At 39.5% G+C, this 15748-nt stretch overlaps 1 protein-coding gene across 4 annotated transcripts in view; it reads right to left on the reverse strand.

Moving 5' to 3' along the window:
* The window catches only part of DIAPH2 (diaphanous related formin 2), a 786157-nt gene that overhangs the window by 403868 nt on the left and 366541 nt on the right, over positions 1–15748 (reverse strand). The gene's annotated exons all lie outside the window — the stretch shown is intronic.

Below are 15748 nucleotides of genomic sequence, written 5' to 3' on the forward strand. Positions count from 1 at the left end.
TTTTCCGTTGAAAGAGAATCTCTTCTATCAATTCATACAAAAGGATTCTAATTTGCTTTTCAAAAGGTCTGTTTTGTTTTGAATTTCCACATGAATATTTATCAATCTCTTAAATTAGATAAGCCCTATGAAAAACAGTAGAAGTCCTTTTTAAAAAACAAGTCAAACAACCAGAACACTATGTCCTTCTGGGAATGTTCTTGTACTGTGGAGGGGATAAGGTAAGTCAGGCTTACAACAGTAGTTTTTGGCATTTTTAATTATTATGGTGGCAGCATTTCTATAATATTTGTCATTACATTTTACTCTTCTCTTGTACCAAAACCATATAATTCTGAAGGACGTGAGAGGCCACTGATAAAGTTTTATAGACCTAAAATCAGACTTCAAAAATAGGCATATATATGCATGTGGTGTGGGGTAAGGGGAATATGTGCTTATTATTGTGAGATCCATATAGGACTGTTAGGCTCTATAACCAGAAAAAAAGGCCTGCAGACCACAGCATTACCATAGAAAGTCACCCTGAAGATGCAACTCAGCATAAAACGCTGATGGAAGCAACAAAGTCTGGCTCAATCCACATGTTGCAACCCCTGGTAATACAAATGAAACTTTTCTAGATCCATTTGAGTCATGGGTTTTTTTTAAATTATACCATCTCAAGAGGCGATCAGAGACCTGCAGCTGAGAAAATGTGAAAGAGGGATATAGCACCTAAATGGCATCTGTGTTTGTGAGGGGACAAAGGGATAGTTGAGGGTGAGGTAAATTTTGCTTGGAAGAAATAGAGCAGGCTGGTAACTTAGTGTAGAGAAGAGGGAAGATATGTCAGGTAAGATGATTTAGAGAACTTAAAGCCAACTGTGAGGGGTTCATTCTTGATGCAGAGGGCCCAGTGAAGAGTTTTAGGGGAGCAGAGAGATATGGGTTAGGAAGATGATATGTAAAGCAGTCATTCATTCCTTCAATCGCATCTACTGAGCATTTACTGTGTGCAGAGCACTGTACTAAGCACTTGGGAGAGTACGCTATAACAAGAAACATATAGGTTCCCTGGCCACGATAAGCTTACAGTCTAGAGGGGGAGACAGACATTAATTAAGAGAGATAAACTACAGATATGTACATAGCACTGTGGGGCTGGGAGGGATGAATATAAGGAGAAAAGGAAGGCGTCTGTGTCACAAATTACAGAGGAGTGAAGTTGGAGGCAGGAGGGAGGTTGACGTACTAGTCAAGCAACGCTTTACCCACAGCTCCTATCAAAATGACCAGTCAGTCAGTCAGTTGTATTTATAGAGGGCTTACTGCGTGCAGAGCACTGTACTAAGTGCTGGGGACAGTATAATATAAAAGACACATTCCCTGCCCACAACAAGCTTACCAGGCAGGAGGGTGACTGTGAGCTCATCACTAGACTGCAAACTTTTTAATCATAATTGCGATATTCAGCATTCACAGTAAGAGGGAGTAAGATGTAATCCCCATTTTACTGGAGTAAACCGAGGCACACAGCAGTTAGAGATATACCCAAGGTCACACAGGAGCCAAGTGCCAGAGGTGGGATTAGAACCTAGTTCCTCTGATTCCCAGGCCTGTGCTCTTTCCACTAGGCCATGCTGCTTCTTGCAGAGGACAAGGAACATGTCTGCCATCTCTATTGTACTGTACTCTCTCAGTAAATGCTCAATAAATAAATAATAAATACATAATGATGGTATTTGTTAAGCGCTTACTATGTGCCAAGCACTGTTCTAAGTGCTGGGATAGATACAAGGTAATCAGGTTGTCCCACGTAGGGCTCATAGTTTTTACAGTGAGGTAACTGAGGCACAGAGAAGTTAAGCGACTTGCCCAAAGTCACAGAGCTGACAATTGGCAGAGCTGAGATTTGAACCCATGACCTATGACTCTCAAGCCTATGCTCTTTCCAAGCCACGCTGCTTCTCTACCATTGATAGATTAATTAGTGATTGGGATTTACCTTTATAAGGCAAACACTGACTGGGGGAATTGAGGCAGTTCCTAAAGTATGTCTGACCAGGATAGGAAAGGAGGGTCTTGGTCCGGGAAATGAAGAAAGTTAGATTGCATAGATGTGGGGGAAGCTACTCTTTTTTATGGTGGGCAAGGTTTGGGATACTGGGCCTATTATACCTGTGGCCGAGCTCCCGGAGAGAAATGAGAGAAACACTAGCAGCATAAGTGATATACTTTGTGTTGTCTATCTTTCTCTCCTCTTCATATATAACACTGAACATTAAGCCAAAGGTAGATGGCCCAGTGTTCCATAGACTATACAGAAACCTGAGTCTTTAAATTATCCTTTCATGTTCAACTAAAATTCTACAACTGTCAAATTATTTTGCTCATGAAAACCCTTTAAAGCTGCTTGAGAGATAAGGAGCTCTTCAAACCCATGTAGAGATTAGATATGATGTTTGAAAGAATTAGCCTGAAGGAAACTTTTTTGGATAACTCCTTTCTAATCTATAGAAGCCCACATGTTTTGTCAATAGAGTCTGGGCTATAGTAAAACAATATAATTAAGCAATTTTCCTGCCAAGACAATGGCTATTACATACCAACTCTGCTTAGAACTCGCTTAGTTTGTACACCCTTGAAATAGTAAGAAGTTCTTGAAAAAACAGAAGTGAGGCTGGTTGGGTCAATTGTATAAAATTAACTAAACTACCACTATGATCAGAAATTCAGCTTCATTTGGTGTAGTGCATTATAGTCCAATTTTTTCCCTTATATGCCTTCTTTCTCTGTTGTATTTATATATTCACAGAATAGTTAATATTTAAGCAATCATGAATGCTCCAATGCATATATCAAAACAGATACTGTCGCTCGCCAGACTGAGTACGGCACATGCATTCTAATGTTAGGCTCCTTAAACAAAATTAAGTTCTGTGCTCTGCCAAGGGTTGTTTACAAATTATTGCTTTCTTCAATAATGCCACACACTGCAATAACACACAGAAAGATAATGTATTTTTAAGGATTTGCAATTACCATAAAGACATTAGCTCTGTAGCTATGACCAAGCAGGTTTAATACATGGTTTCCTGGTTGTATTTCTAAATCTGTCACCAATAAAATGCTTTTCTGTGCACTTCTCGACTGCCCCAACACAAATTCAAACAAATTTAATTTATAGTAGAAAAATGCCTTAATCTCTCATGCAGGTCAATGCCGGCGTTTTTTACCTCCTTAATTTGAGAATTACAATTGCATTTGATAAAAGAATAGATGATGTCAATTCTGCATCAGCCAACCAATATCTCCATTGTATACTTCCTAGCGAATTCTACGTAGAAGGAGAGTTGGAACTTGAAACCATGACAACACTGCATAGACAATCTTACTCAGATCTTTCTCACCTTAGGCCCAAGCTCCTTCCTGGGGTTTCAAGACTGGCTAATTCGATACTGTCCTTCTGAGAGGCTGATATCTGACTGAAGGGAGTTGTTACAATTCTGTCAAAGTGACTGCGGCTATTTTTCTCTGTAACTGCTGTCTGCAGCATAGCTGCTGGATGTGAGGTTCATTACAGCTTGACTGTTCCCTGACACATCCCTGTTAAGGTCTGTGCTGGGGATGTACAAAGACCAGTAATACTCTGCTGCCCAGGGGGCCTGAGGCCAGGCCAAAAGGAGAAGAAAGCCATTCCCTTCCTCCCCTGATAGATCATGCACTTGAATAGTGGGGTTAAGGAATAAAGCAGGCCTAGCTGCAGAGGAAACGTGCAAGACATGAATTCCATAGGCATGGTGTGTTTTATGGAGGAGGATTTGAAGAGGAGCACTTGGAATTCCCCCCCAAATTTGCAAGTTTCTTACACTATCTAAAACAAAACTATCTACCCCCATCTTACCTCCTTCCCTTCCCCACAGCACCTGTATATATGTATATATGGTTGTACATATTTATTACTCTATTTATTTATTTTACTTGTACATATCTATCCTATTTATTTTATTTTGTTGGTATGTTTGGTTTTGTTCTCTGTCTCCCCCTTTTAGACTGTGAGCCCACTGTTGGGTAGGGACTGTCTCTATGTGTTGTCAATTTGTACTTCCCAAGCGCCTAGTACAGTGCTCTGCACATAGTAAGCGCTCAATAAATACAATTGATGATGATGATGATGAACAAAAGCAGGGATGGACAATTACTTTGGTGGGTGGGCCACTTGAAGGTTTCATTAAGTGGTTGTGGGTCAGCTCATAGTGACTCTCACGTCCAGCTCCACATCAAACATTAACGCCTCACTGTTGGCTTTAAAGCACTCAATCCCCTTGCCCCCTCATACCTCACCTTGCTACTCTCCTACTACAACTCAGCCCCTATACTTTGCTCCTAATAATAATAATAATAATTTTGGTATTTGTTAAGTGCTTACTAAGTGCAAAGCACTGTTCTAAGTGCTCCTCTAATGCTAGCCTCAGTCTCGTCTGTCTCATCGCTGACTTCTTGCCCACGGCTTGACTCTAGCTTGGAATACCCTCCCTCCTCACATTCAACAGGTGATTACTCTCCCCTGCTTCAAAGTCTTATTGAAGGTACATAATCTCCAAGATGCTTTTCCCAACTGAGCCCTCCTTTCCTCTTCTCCCACTCCCTTCTGCATCCCCCTGATTTGCTCCCTGTATTCATCTCCTCTCCCAGCCACACAGCACTTCTGTAATTTATCTATATTAATCTCTGTCTTCCCCTTTAGATTGTAAGCTTGTTGTGGGCAGGAAATTTGTCTGTTTATTGTAGTGTACTCTCCCAAGTGCTTAGCATAGTTCTCTGCACACAGTAAACGCTCAACAAATATAATTGACTGATTGCCACGACCACAATTGTGGGACTGGTTCCCAGGGAACCTGGCATTTAGACTTGAATCCCGTAGAGTTCACTACTTAATATCAGAGGGTCATATTTGATTTACTCATGAGAAGAGTAAATCTCTTCTTCAGCATGACTAATTGAAATGGAGGCCAATCTACCATATTTCTGAACATGCTCTGCACCACAATTCAATTTCATTTACATGAACTAGGCATGCTAAAAATGAGTCCATTTTTTGGATTTTTTTTGCCATACTTCTTTGATGGGTTCTCCCAAAATGAGTTATATAAGTATAAAATCTATTCCCTATAACAGAGAGGAAAATGCTCATTATACTTTAAAAAAATCTCTGATACTGGTACGACCACATTATCTTATAAATTGGACCGATTCCCTCCTTGGCATAAAATTCACATTACGAGCAGAAATTTAAAAAATCAGAGTCTGTTGGTCACAGGAAAGCAGGCTTAGTTTGGAGTTCAGTTGCAATGGCTCTTTGCCTTTCCAAAGAGCAAGATGGACTTTTGGAAGCCCGCTTCTCCGCCCCACAGCACTTGTGTATTTTTGTACATATTTATTATTCTATTTATTTTATTAATGATGTGTATATATCTATAATTCTATTTATCTATTTTGATGTTACTGATATTAATGTTTTGTTTTGTTGTCTGTCTCCCCCTTCTAGACTGTGAGCCTGTTTGTCTCTATCTGTTGCCAAATTGTACTTTCCAAGCACTTAGTACAGTGCTCTACACACAGTAAGCGCTCAATAAATGCAATGAATGGCAGATCATGGCAAGGGCCTTCTTGCCAGCTGAATGTGCCATAAGTAAAGAGTTGATTTTTCTCAGTTTCACGGCTGGATAACTGGCCTACTTGTTATCAATCTAATTTCATGGACTTACACGTTCCAAATGTTTTCTAATTTTTTTATCCCTCACTGGTGCAGAGACATAATTAAATGTGCTTCAAATACCACTTTATTAATCGTCCCCATTTTCCTTAATCATTCTTTTTAAACTTGAATAACACTCTAAACCTTTAGAATGAATACAAATTGATTCAAAAACTAGTTGGGAAAATCAGAAATTTAGGTTAATTTGATGGGCCACATTCAGTTACACTTCTTTTTAAACACACCTTCATTCCGGGTCCAAAACCCCTTAGAAGAGGGTTTTTATACAATAAAAAATAATTTGTATTCAAACTTGCAAATTTTATCTATAAATGCTGTTCATTTTGTCAACTTTCACCCACTGTGAGAATCACAGAATCATTCATAAGATTAAACTGAGAAAACAACCTCAGTAGTTCACAGAATACTAAACCAGCTGTGTTCATTTGCTCTCAAACCTCTAATGGAAACAGTCTTTGTGGTGAATCAAGTAAGGCTTGAAGCTAGACCCATAAATCATCAATTTTTTGTCTGCTCCAGTGTTGAAATTATTTAGTGCCACCTATGATAGATGGGGACTCCTCAAAAACAAACAAACAGAAAAACTTGTAAACTGGAGATTTATCAATCCTTGTCAGCTGTCTTACTCAACAATTTGCTCTGTCCATCCTTTGTTTGGTGATTGAAACTTCTATAAATAGAGTATATTTATGTGGGACACTGTAAACACTTTTCTTAAGCATGAGTTTGTAAATATCAATCCATTCAAGATAAAAATTATATGGAACATCAATACATATGACATGAAGTGCTTTTTCACATAGCCTCTGTCAACCCTGAGTTTTGCCAGAGTTGAACTAGGAGCTGTAAATTAGGTACCCATTATATGGACCTCTTTCTTCTCCTCAGCACTGCCCCTCATAAAAAATGGCTCCTAACAAATACCACAATTATTATTATCTTCTCAGTGGTTAAAGAGGATGCACCTGAGGATGGGTTGGATGGTCCATCCCAAGGCCACAACTGACTGCAGTGAGTAAGGCTTAACGTGCAGGAAAAGCAACGAGTCCATATTTCTCTCAAAATTATTCTCTTTGTAGTTGGATTTTCTGTTTCCAGAAAATGTCTTTAATTGTGGTATCGTTAGGCATAAAATTCCTCCTCTGTTCCCCCAAAAGAAGAGTTATGCATTCAGCGCTTATTATCAGTCTGATGGTGATGTCTGAGGGACCGCTCCATTGACCACTCCATCAGTTTTGGGGACACGAAGGTGACCTCTGCCTTGCCCCTTGGGATAATGGAGGATGCAAATTACTCACTTTTGGTTTCATTAGCATTCAGAGAAATCTACAGAAATGGACTTCTGATTTTCTTTGTGCTCATCCATTAAAAGCTGTGTTCTTCTTTGATACTCATGACTCCTTTGAGACGTAAATATCTTCCTTGCTTTGAAGTGGTGATCCTTCTACCCAATCTCTTTTTTGGATGTGACTTGCTGATCATCAGTCAATGGTATTTATTGAGTCCTTATTGTGTGCAGACACCATACTAAGAGTTTGCGAGAGTACGCTTTGATATTTGGCATCAGTATAAATTCCTCTTTTCTCTATACATTTTGCCCAAAATATTAGGGTGACCAAGTCACTCACAGTCACCCGACCCATTCTTTATATGCTTCAGACCCATTCAGACCCATTCTTTATATGCCTATGAGGAACTTTCTCCAGTTTAGAATAAAATAAATCAGTAATTGCTCTATGCATTGAATATATTTTTAGTGACATTGTCATTTTATCCTCTGGACCAGTTCACAATCCCTGATGACTCAATCGTGGGAGAGGCATACTTCTGATCAAGATCTTATGCGTCTTTCCTTTGAGACTGATCTTCAGCGGGTTCTATACCTTCTTAAATACAGAATTTGGTGTCAAACTACATTTGTACTTTTTTTCCATAACCAATATGTTCACTTCCTGGTAATACGGACATCTTTTTTTTCTTTAACATGTGTTTATACTTATTAATTAAGGGGTACATACCTGCATAGGTGACAGAGGGAACGTTAATGGTTGGGAGAATGAGGGGTGAGTGAGGGAAGGCCTCTTGGTGGAGGTGGGAACTTTATCTGTATTATGAGATTGTATTTTTGGAGGTGTTTTGCCTTTGTGGCCTGCCTCTGATGGACCCTATTTATTTACATTGATGCTACTGATGTCTGTTTACTTGTTTTGATGTCTGTCTCCCCCCTTTTGGACACTGAGCCCGTTGTGGGCAGGGATTGTCTCTATTCGTTGCTGAATTGTACTTTCCAAGCGTTTAGTACAGTGCTCTGCACACAGTAAGCAATCAATAAATACGACTGAATGAATGAAATGAATTTCTAACTAACAACTGTTATGCGAAGGTAGAGGCAGCCCTGAATTACTTTTTATCCACCACCCTACACCCCACTGTCTGCCCTGGAGCCAAATGTAGGGACAGTCAGTGTTGCAGTGGGGTGAGAAGACTTTGGTAGCATTTTCTCTCAGAAACCTGCACAGAAATCAGACAGAAAAAGCCAAAAGACAGAGGCTCCAAAAGCATTCATCTTGAACATACAAAGAAATCCTTTTTAACACTAGATGGGATCTTATTTGAAGGTTTACCTATGCAGAGTCAGGCCAAATTAGATTATTCTATGAAGAAGTTACTTTCAGAAACATTTCTGCTGCAAGCAGAAATTGTAACTGGATAATCTTCAAGTCGTGCAAAATGGTAGATTTAGGGAGATTTGGGGGGACACTATAGTTAAAACTCATAGATGCACAGAGGAATCATTACAAAGCAGTCTTTTGAAGGAAAACATTTTGGTGGGAAAATTGGCATAGGCGGGGTTTTATTTACATATGTGGTCTTATGAAATGAAAGAAGTTGAGATTATTGTCAACTGTGATAAATGTCTCAAACACTTCTGTATTAGCAAGGAATACTAATCAAGTGTGCATCAGACAAATTAAGTTTACAGACTACTGCTCTCCAGAGAATTTAATGAACTGAAAATTGGGGGTATAATGAAGTCTTCACACAATCTTAACTATAACTCTGTAAATGCGATAATAATATCTAAACAGATGTAATCAGGTTCTGGGAAAACAAACAAATGCTACATTTAAAGTATTATTTAGTTAATTCACACCAATGATGAAAGGCCACAGTGTATATTAATGGTTCTTTCCCAAACTACAGGGAAATATTCTTAAAATGAAGACCCCCATACAAAACAGCTTTGAAAACAGCTGGATACCACCACCTATACTTATAATAAATTGGTACATCTTTCCAGGAGCGTCTTAAACCACCACACTCTATCATGTCAACTCTTTTATTAGACTATGGAAGAGAAATAAGTAGCATACCTGAATTCTTCAAAATGCACCATTGCTTCTCTTGAAATCATATGTTTAGTTGGGTATGGTGGTGAAATATCACCACTGGAAAAATCCCAAACTGATGAGGACTCATTATGGGCAGGGAACATATCCGCTGATTCTGTTGCACTCTCCCAAGCGCTTAGTACCGTGCTCTGAACATAGTGAGCGCTCAAGAAAAATGACTGATTGACTGATATACTTTGATGCCACTGGAAATGACTTCAAGGATAAAGATACTAGAGACTAATGTCAGAAAAGCAACACACGCACCATTCATGCAGCCTTGAAGCACCAGATTGGGACAATTCCTTTTATTCATTCAATCATATTTATTGAGCACTTTCTGTGTGCAGAGCACTGTACTAAGCACTTAGGAAGTACAAGTTGGTGAAGTGATATTTGTATTTTCAGAATAGACCCCCGTTCATTGGGAAATAAATTAAGGATAAAGCCTTTCGTGAGCTCAGGGTAGTTAAGAGCAAGACTGGGCTGGGACTCTAAAATAAAAAGATCTCCCCTTTAGCTCCTGAACTGGTTCTTTCTCCCTGAGCCTCTATGGAACATTTTGAAAATGTTGTTTAGCCCCCAACTATTCCCAATCATTCCAAGCCTAAATTTGCATGTCTGGACCTATACAAGATAGCCGGGGTTGTCGTCTAAACTGTAAACTCATTGTGAGCAGGTTAACATGTCAACCACTCTGTTATACCATATTCTCCCAAGCACTTAGTACAGTGTTCTACGTGCAGTAAAACTAATACTACTGATTGATTGATAAGTATTAATTTGTGTGGTGTAGTAGAAGGTGACGATGGATAAAGTGTGACTAAAAGACAGTACTAGCAACTTTACCAAGAAGGTAATGAACTTTCAAGATTTCATTATCACTATTATTACTTACATATTCATGTGGCAAAAGATAAATATAATTTTGGAGTATACTGCAAGTTTGTTTCTTATTGTTATTAATCGGGCTAAACTTCTTCAAGACTACCATGACAGGGTGATACTCATTTGTCAGTCTTGTGACACTGATTAATGTTGCTTTCCAGGTCACATGGATACCTGAAAAGTTACAGCCGGGTCATCGTGCCCTCCTACTGCTTTGAGGCCGCAGAAGTGTTCTGTTCTGTGACAAGGAAAAACTGCATCTGTTCTCCTTTCCAGACGTAATAATAATTACGGCATTTGTTAAGCGCTTACTATGTGGCAGGCACTGTACTACGTGCTGGGGACGATACAAGCAAATCAGGTTGGACACAGTCCCTGTCCCGCACGGGGCTCCTGGTCTTAATCCCCATTTTACAGATGAGGTAACTGAGGTACAGAGAAGTGAAGTGGCTTGCCACACAGCAGATGGGTGGGGGAGCCGGGATTCGAACCCATGACCTTCTAACTGCCAGGCCCAGGCTCTAGATCCACTAAATACCACTATCATGGGTTCAAATCCCTGCTCCGCCAACTGTCAGCTGTGTGACTTTGGGCAAGTCACTTAACTTCTCTGTGCCTCAGTTACCTCATCTGTAAAATGGGGATTAAGGCTGTGAGCCCCCCGTGGGACAACCTGATCACCTTGTAACCTCCCCAGTGCTTAGAACAGTGCTTTGCACATAGTGAGCGCTTAATAAATGTTATTATTATTATTATTATTATTATTATTATTATTATCATTATTATTATTATTTGTGGTATTTATTAAGCACTTATTATGTGCCAGGCACTGTACTAAGCGCTGGGATAGATACAAGCTAATCGGGTTGGACATAGTCTCTATCCCACATGGGGCTCACGGTCTTAATCCCCATTTTACAGATAACTGAAGCGCAGAGAAAGGACTTGCCCAAGGTCACACAGCAGGCAAGTGGCGGAGGAGAGACTAGAACCCAGGTCCTTCTGACTCCCGGACAGGGCCAGGCTGCTTCTCGTTTTCAGTTTCCTTATCTGTGAAATGGTGATTACGTACTACTTCTCACGCCTCCAGGTTTCGCGAACCCCATGTACGGCAGGGATTGTGTCTGATTTCATCGCATTATATCTATCTCAGGGTTTAATATGGCCAAAAATCTTAAATGCCATTCATTCATTCATTCAATCGTATTTATTGAGCGCTTACTTCATTAACAACAATTTTCTGGCAAGCTGCTAGAAAGGGTGCACAACTGTATTCAGCTTTCAGACATTTTGCTGAGGGAGGATGTCACCCACTGAAAGGCATTCTCTTAGAACAGTGCTCTGCACATAGTAAGCGCTTAAAAATGCCATTATTATTATTATTATTATTATTATTATTATTATTATTATTATTATTAGCATTTAGTTAATTTAGGAGATTATGGATTTGTGAGAGCCCTTGGACCATGACCTCATTTTTGAACATGTAGGTCAGTTTCCTATTTTCTTGCCAACCTTGGGGCTTGTGGCTTCAGAGTCATTGATGCAACCCATTATTTGTAGGGATTGCCCTAATGCTTCTGCTAGTTTCCCACCCTTTCTTTAGTGGTAAAAAAACTGGTACATATGGTAAAAATTTACCAATATATGGTAAATAAAAATACGTAAACATATTCTGGTTATGAGATATTTTCTACCCTGCCTTTGTTATTTGTGTCTGGGTTCGCTAGCTACACACAATCCAACAGACTCCAAGAGATTCCAGATTATTGCATCGCTAGACTGTAAACTCACTGTCAGTTACCATATCTATCTATAGATAGATAATATACATTGTGGCCTTTAGTCATTGGGGTGAATTAACCAAATAATACTTTAAATATAGCATTTGTTTGTTTTCCCATATAGACAGATATATAGGAATGGTAGATATATAATAATGATAATAATAATGACATTTATTAAGCACTTACTATGTGCAAAGCACTTTCTAAGTGCTGGGGAGGTTACAAGGTGATCAGGCTGTCCCACGGGGGCTCACAGTCTTCATCCCCATTTTACAGATGAGGTAACTGAGGCCCAGAGGAGTGAAGTGGCTTGCCCAAAGTCACACAGCTGACAATTGGTGGTGCCGGGATTTGAACCCATGACCTCTGAATGCAAAGGCCATGCTCTTTCCACTGAGCCATGCTGCTTCTCTAGGTATATATATATATATATATATGTGTGTGTGTGTGTGTGTGTGTGTATATATATATATGTGTATATATATATATATATATATATATACACACATACACATATATATACACACACATATATATATATGTGTGTATATATATATACACACATATATATGTATATATATATATATATATATACACACATATATATGTATATACATATATATGTGTGTGTGTATATATATCCACATATATAATATATATATATATATATAATATATATATATACCTAGATAGATTGATAGACAGATAGATAGATGGATAGATAGATAGATAGATAGATAGATAGATAGATAGATAGATAGATAGATAGATAGACAGATATCAGGTCTTTCCTTTATGGCTTTGGGATAGTATGGTGTGTCTGAGCCCTGGGAACAATGACAACTACTACTGGCAACTCAATGTAAGACAACAGTCAATCAATAGTACTTACTGAGTGCCTCCTCTGAGCAGAATGCTGCACTAAGTGTGTGGGAGAGTACAACTGCTGCACAGCAAAATTGGTCTGTGAGGCAAGGGGATTTGAAATTCATATATTTGTCTGTCAGAAACTCTCCACCTAAAGAAAGAATGACATTGAAGCACTTAGAAGGAACAGTAGGATGGCTAAGTGCTTTGTGTAATGTTATTATTTGCAGTTGAAAGATTTTTATGAAGATATAATTTGAGATTACTTGGGGGTCCTGAACAAAAGCAGCATGAAAGGAAAAATCTGTGATACAAATTAGAAAACTGCATTTAGAATGCCACCTCTGGAACACCATCACATAGGTGATACATTCATCTTTGAGTCCTGAGAATAATTTAGGAGTTCTCAATGATAATGAGTCCATTAAGCAGAATACAATAAAATACAATGGACTTAACTAAAGGTCAAGCATCAAATAAGCTGAACAAAGCAAACTATTTAAAATTAAGGGTGACATTCTGTCCTTAAGTCACCCTGTAGAGCTTGGTTATATTTCAGAGACCAGAAACAGGGAGTGTTCTGGCAGAAATGCCATGTGACGACGCAGGGATGGTACTTTAAATCAGGATATTTAGTGGCTCCTGCTGATGAATTCTGAGGGGGAGAAAGACCATGTATCTCTATATTTTTATGCTTTCTGGATTTCATTTTTAAAGTGACAATGTACGCACTTTTCGGCCATACCCAATGCTTTACGTGGACCACAGTCTACATTTCCAACATTGCTACTTTCAGGAGCCCATTAGGTGAGATGAGAGATGTGCTTATCGTCCTTAGGCCACACCTCTAGACTGTAAACTTGTCCTCTAGACTTTAATCTTGTGGTGGGCAGGGAATGTGCCTGATATATTGTTGTGTTTTACTCTCCCAAGTGCTTAGTACAATGCCCTGCATACAATAAGCGTTCAATAAATATGATTGACTGACTGGGATCTTCCTATTTTATAAGTCCAAAAGTGTTTGTATAGACACACATATACAGACACGAAAAAGTGTAGAGAGAGTTGGAAAATCTTTACAGAACCTCTGCTTTGTTTCAAAATTATTCAACATAATGGCCCAAAGTAAGCTAACACGCTAAAACTCATAAAGGGACACCACCCGATTCCTTGAGCAATTGTCAGACTGTTATGTGTGCACAGGTGATACAATTGGAAGAGACAGCACATTGCCTTCTAAAATGGCAAACTCAAAAGCAAAGAAAAGAACAGCCTTGTCCCCGAAGAGAGTGTCAAGAACATTGCTAGGGTTGAGAGTGGTAAGTCATAAAGAATACTTAGCATGATATCTTTGAACAAAATCTCAAAATACTTTTAAACACTGCCATTCTTCTTGTACACCCAGGGAACCTGAGGCCAATAGTGATTAAGAGAGCTGGGAAAAGACCCAAGATTTTTTTTTTTTCAATTCTCATTTTGCCAATCTGACACTTTTCATCCGAACAGTTTTATTTTGCTTGTTTGTTTTAATTCTACTGACATTGCATCTGCTAATCTGGAGAAGACATGAATGTCAACTAAACTACTTTAGGCCCAGCCCAGAAGGATCCTTATTAATGCTAAGCAGATCTAGAGAATCTCAGAAATGATACAGTGTCAATACAACCACCACAGATTTCTGAAAGCCAATACTGGTGTCAACAGGGGGAGTATTAAATAATGGACAAGAGATGCCAGCTTATCCCAAGGTTATTTTTACATTTTCACTGGGTCAGATTTTAAACTGCTCACTAAGGGTACCCTAAAAAATACCTGTCTCAAAGATAATTGGTAATATGATGATAAGGGGTATTGATAACGGAACAAAGTTTAAGACACCACGGGCTAAAACTATAACTTGTGGATAGACGGATAGTGAAATTGGCTTCGGGGGAAAAAAGTTCCATTAGGGTACTCGTCTTCCCAAATCCGTTGGCCTCTATTCCACCCTGATCTTCCTCGACCTGTCAACTGCCTTCGACACTGTGGACCAACCCCTTCTCCTGGAAATATCATCCAACCTCCGCTTCACTGACACTCCTGATTCTCCTCCTATCTCTCTGGCTGCTCCTTCTCAGTCTCTTTCACGGGCTCCTCCTCTACCTCCCACCCCCTAACTGTGGGAGCCCCTCAAGGTTCAGTTCTGGGTCCCCTTCTAGTCTCCATACAAACCCAACTCCTTGAAGAACTCATTCACTCCTACTTCAACTACTATCTCTATGCAGGTTATTTTATTCTCTATGCACGCATAACCTTGCATTGTCCTCGACTCATCTTGCTTATTTCATCCACATATTCAATCTGTTACCAAATCCTGTCAGCTCTACCTTCACAACACTAAGATCTGTCCTGTATATATGTATATATGTTTGTACATATTTATTACTCTATTTATTTTACTTGTACATATCTATTCTATTTATTTTATTTTGTTAGTATGTTTGGTTTTGTTCTCTGTCTTCCCCTGAGCCCACTGTTGGGTAGGGACTGTATATGTTGCCAATTTGTACTTCCCAAGCACTTAGTACAGTGCTCTGCACATAGTAAGCGCTCAATAAATACGATTGATGATGATCTGTCCTTTCTTCTCCATCCAAATTGCTACCATGCCGATGCAAGTACTTATCCCATCAGCCTCCTTGCTGACCTCTCTGCTTCCTGTCTCTTCCCACTCCAAGCCACACTTCACTCTGCTGCACGGGTCACTTTTTCACTTTTCAACAAAAACGCTAAGTCCATGTCTCCCCACTCCTCAGGAACCTCCAGTGGCTGCCCATTCAACTTTGCATAAAACTGAAACTCCTTACCCTCAGCTTTAAAGCACTCAATCAGCTCACCCCACCCTAACTTGCCTTGCTCATCTTCTGCTACATCCCAGCCCACATACTCAACTTCTCTGAAGCCAGCTTCCTCACTGTGCCACAGTCTCCTCTATCTCACCGCCGACTCCTTTCCCACATCCTCACCTTAGCCTGAAACTCCCTCCCCCTCCATATATACACCAGGCCACCACT

The sequence above is a fragment of the Tachyglossus aculeatus genome, chromosome 6, assembly GCF_015852505.1.
Source record: "Tachyglossus aculeatus isolate mTacAcu1 chromosome 6, mTacAcu1.pri, whole genome shotgun sequence".
In the NCBI taxonomy this organism is placed as follows: Eukaryota; Metazoa; Chordata; class Mammalia; order Monotremata; family Tachyglossidae; genus Tachyglossus; species Tachyglossus aculeatus.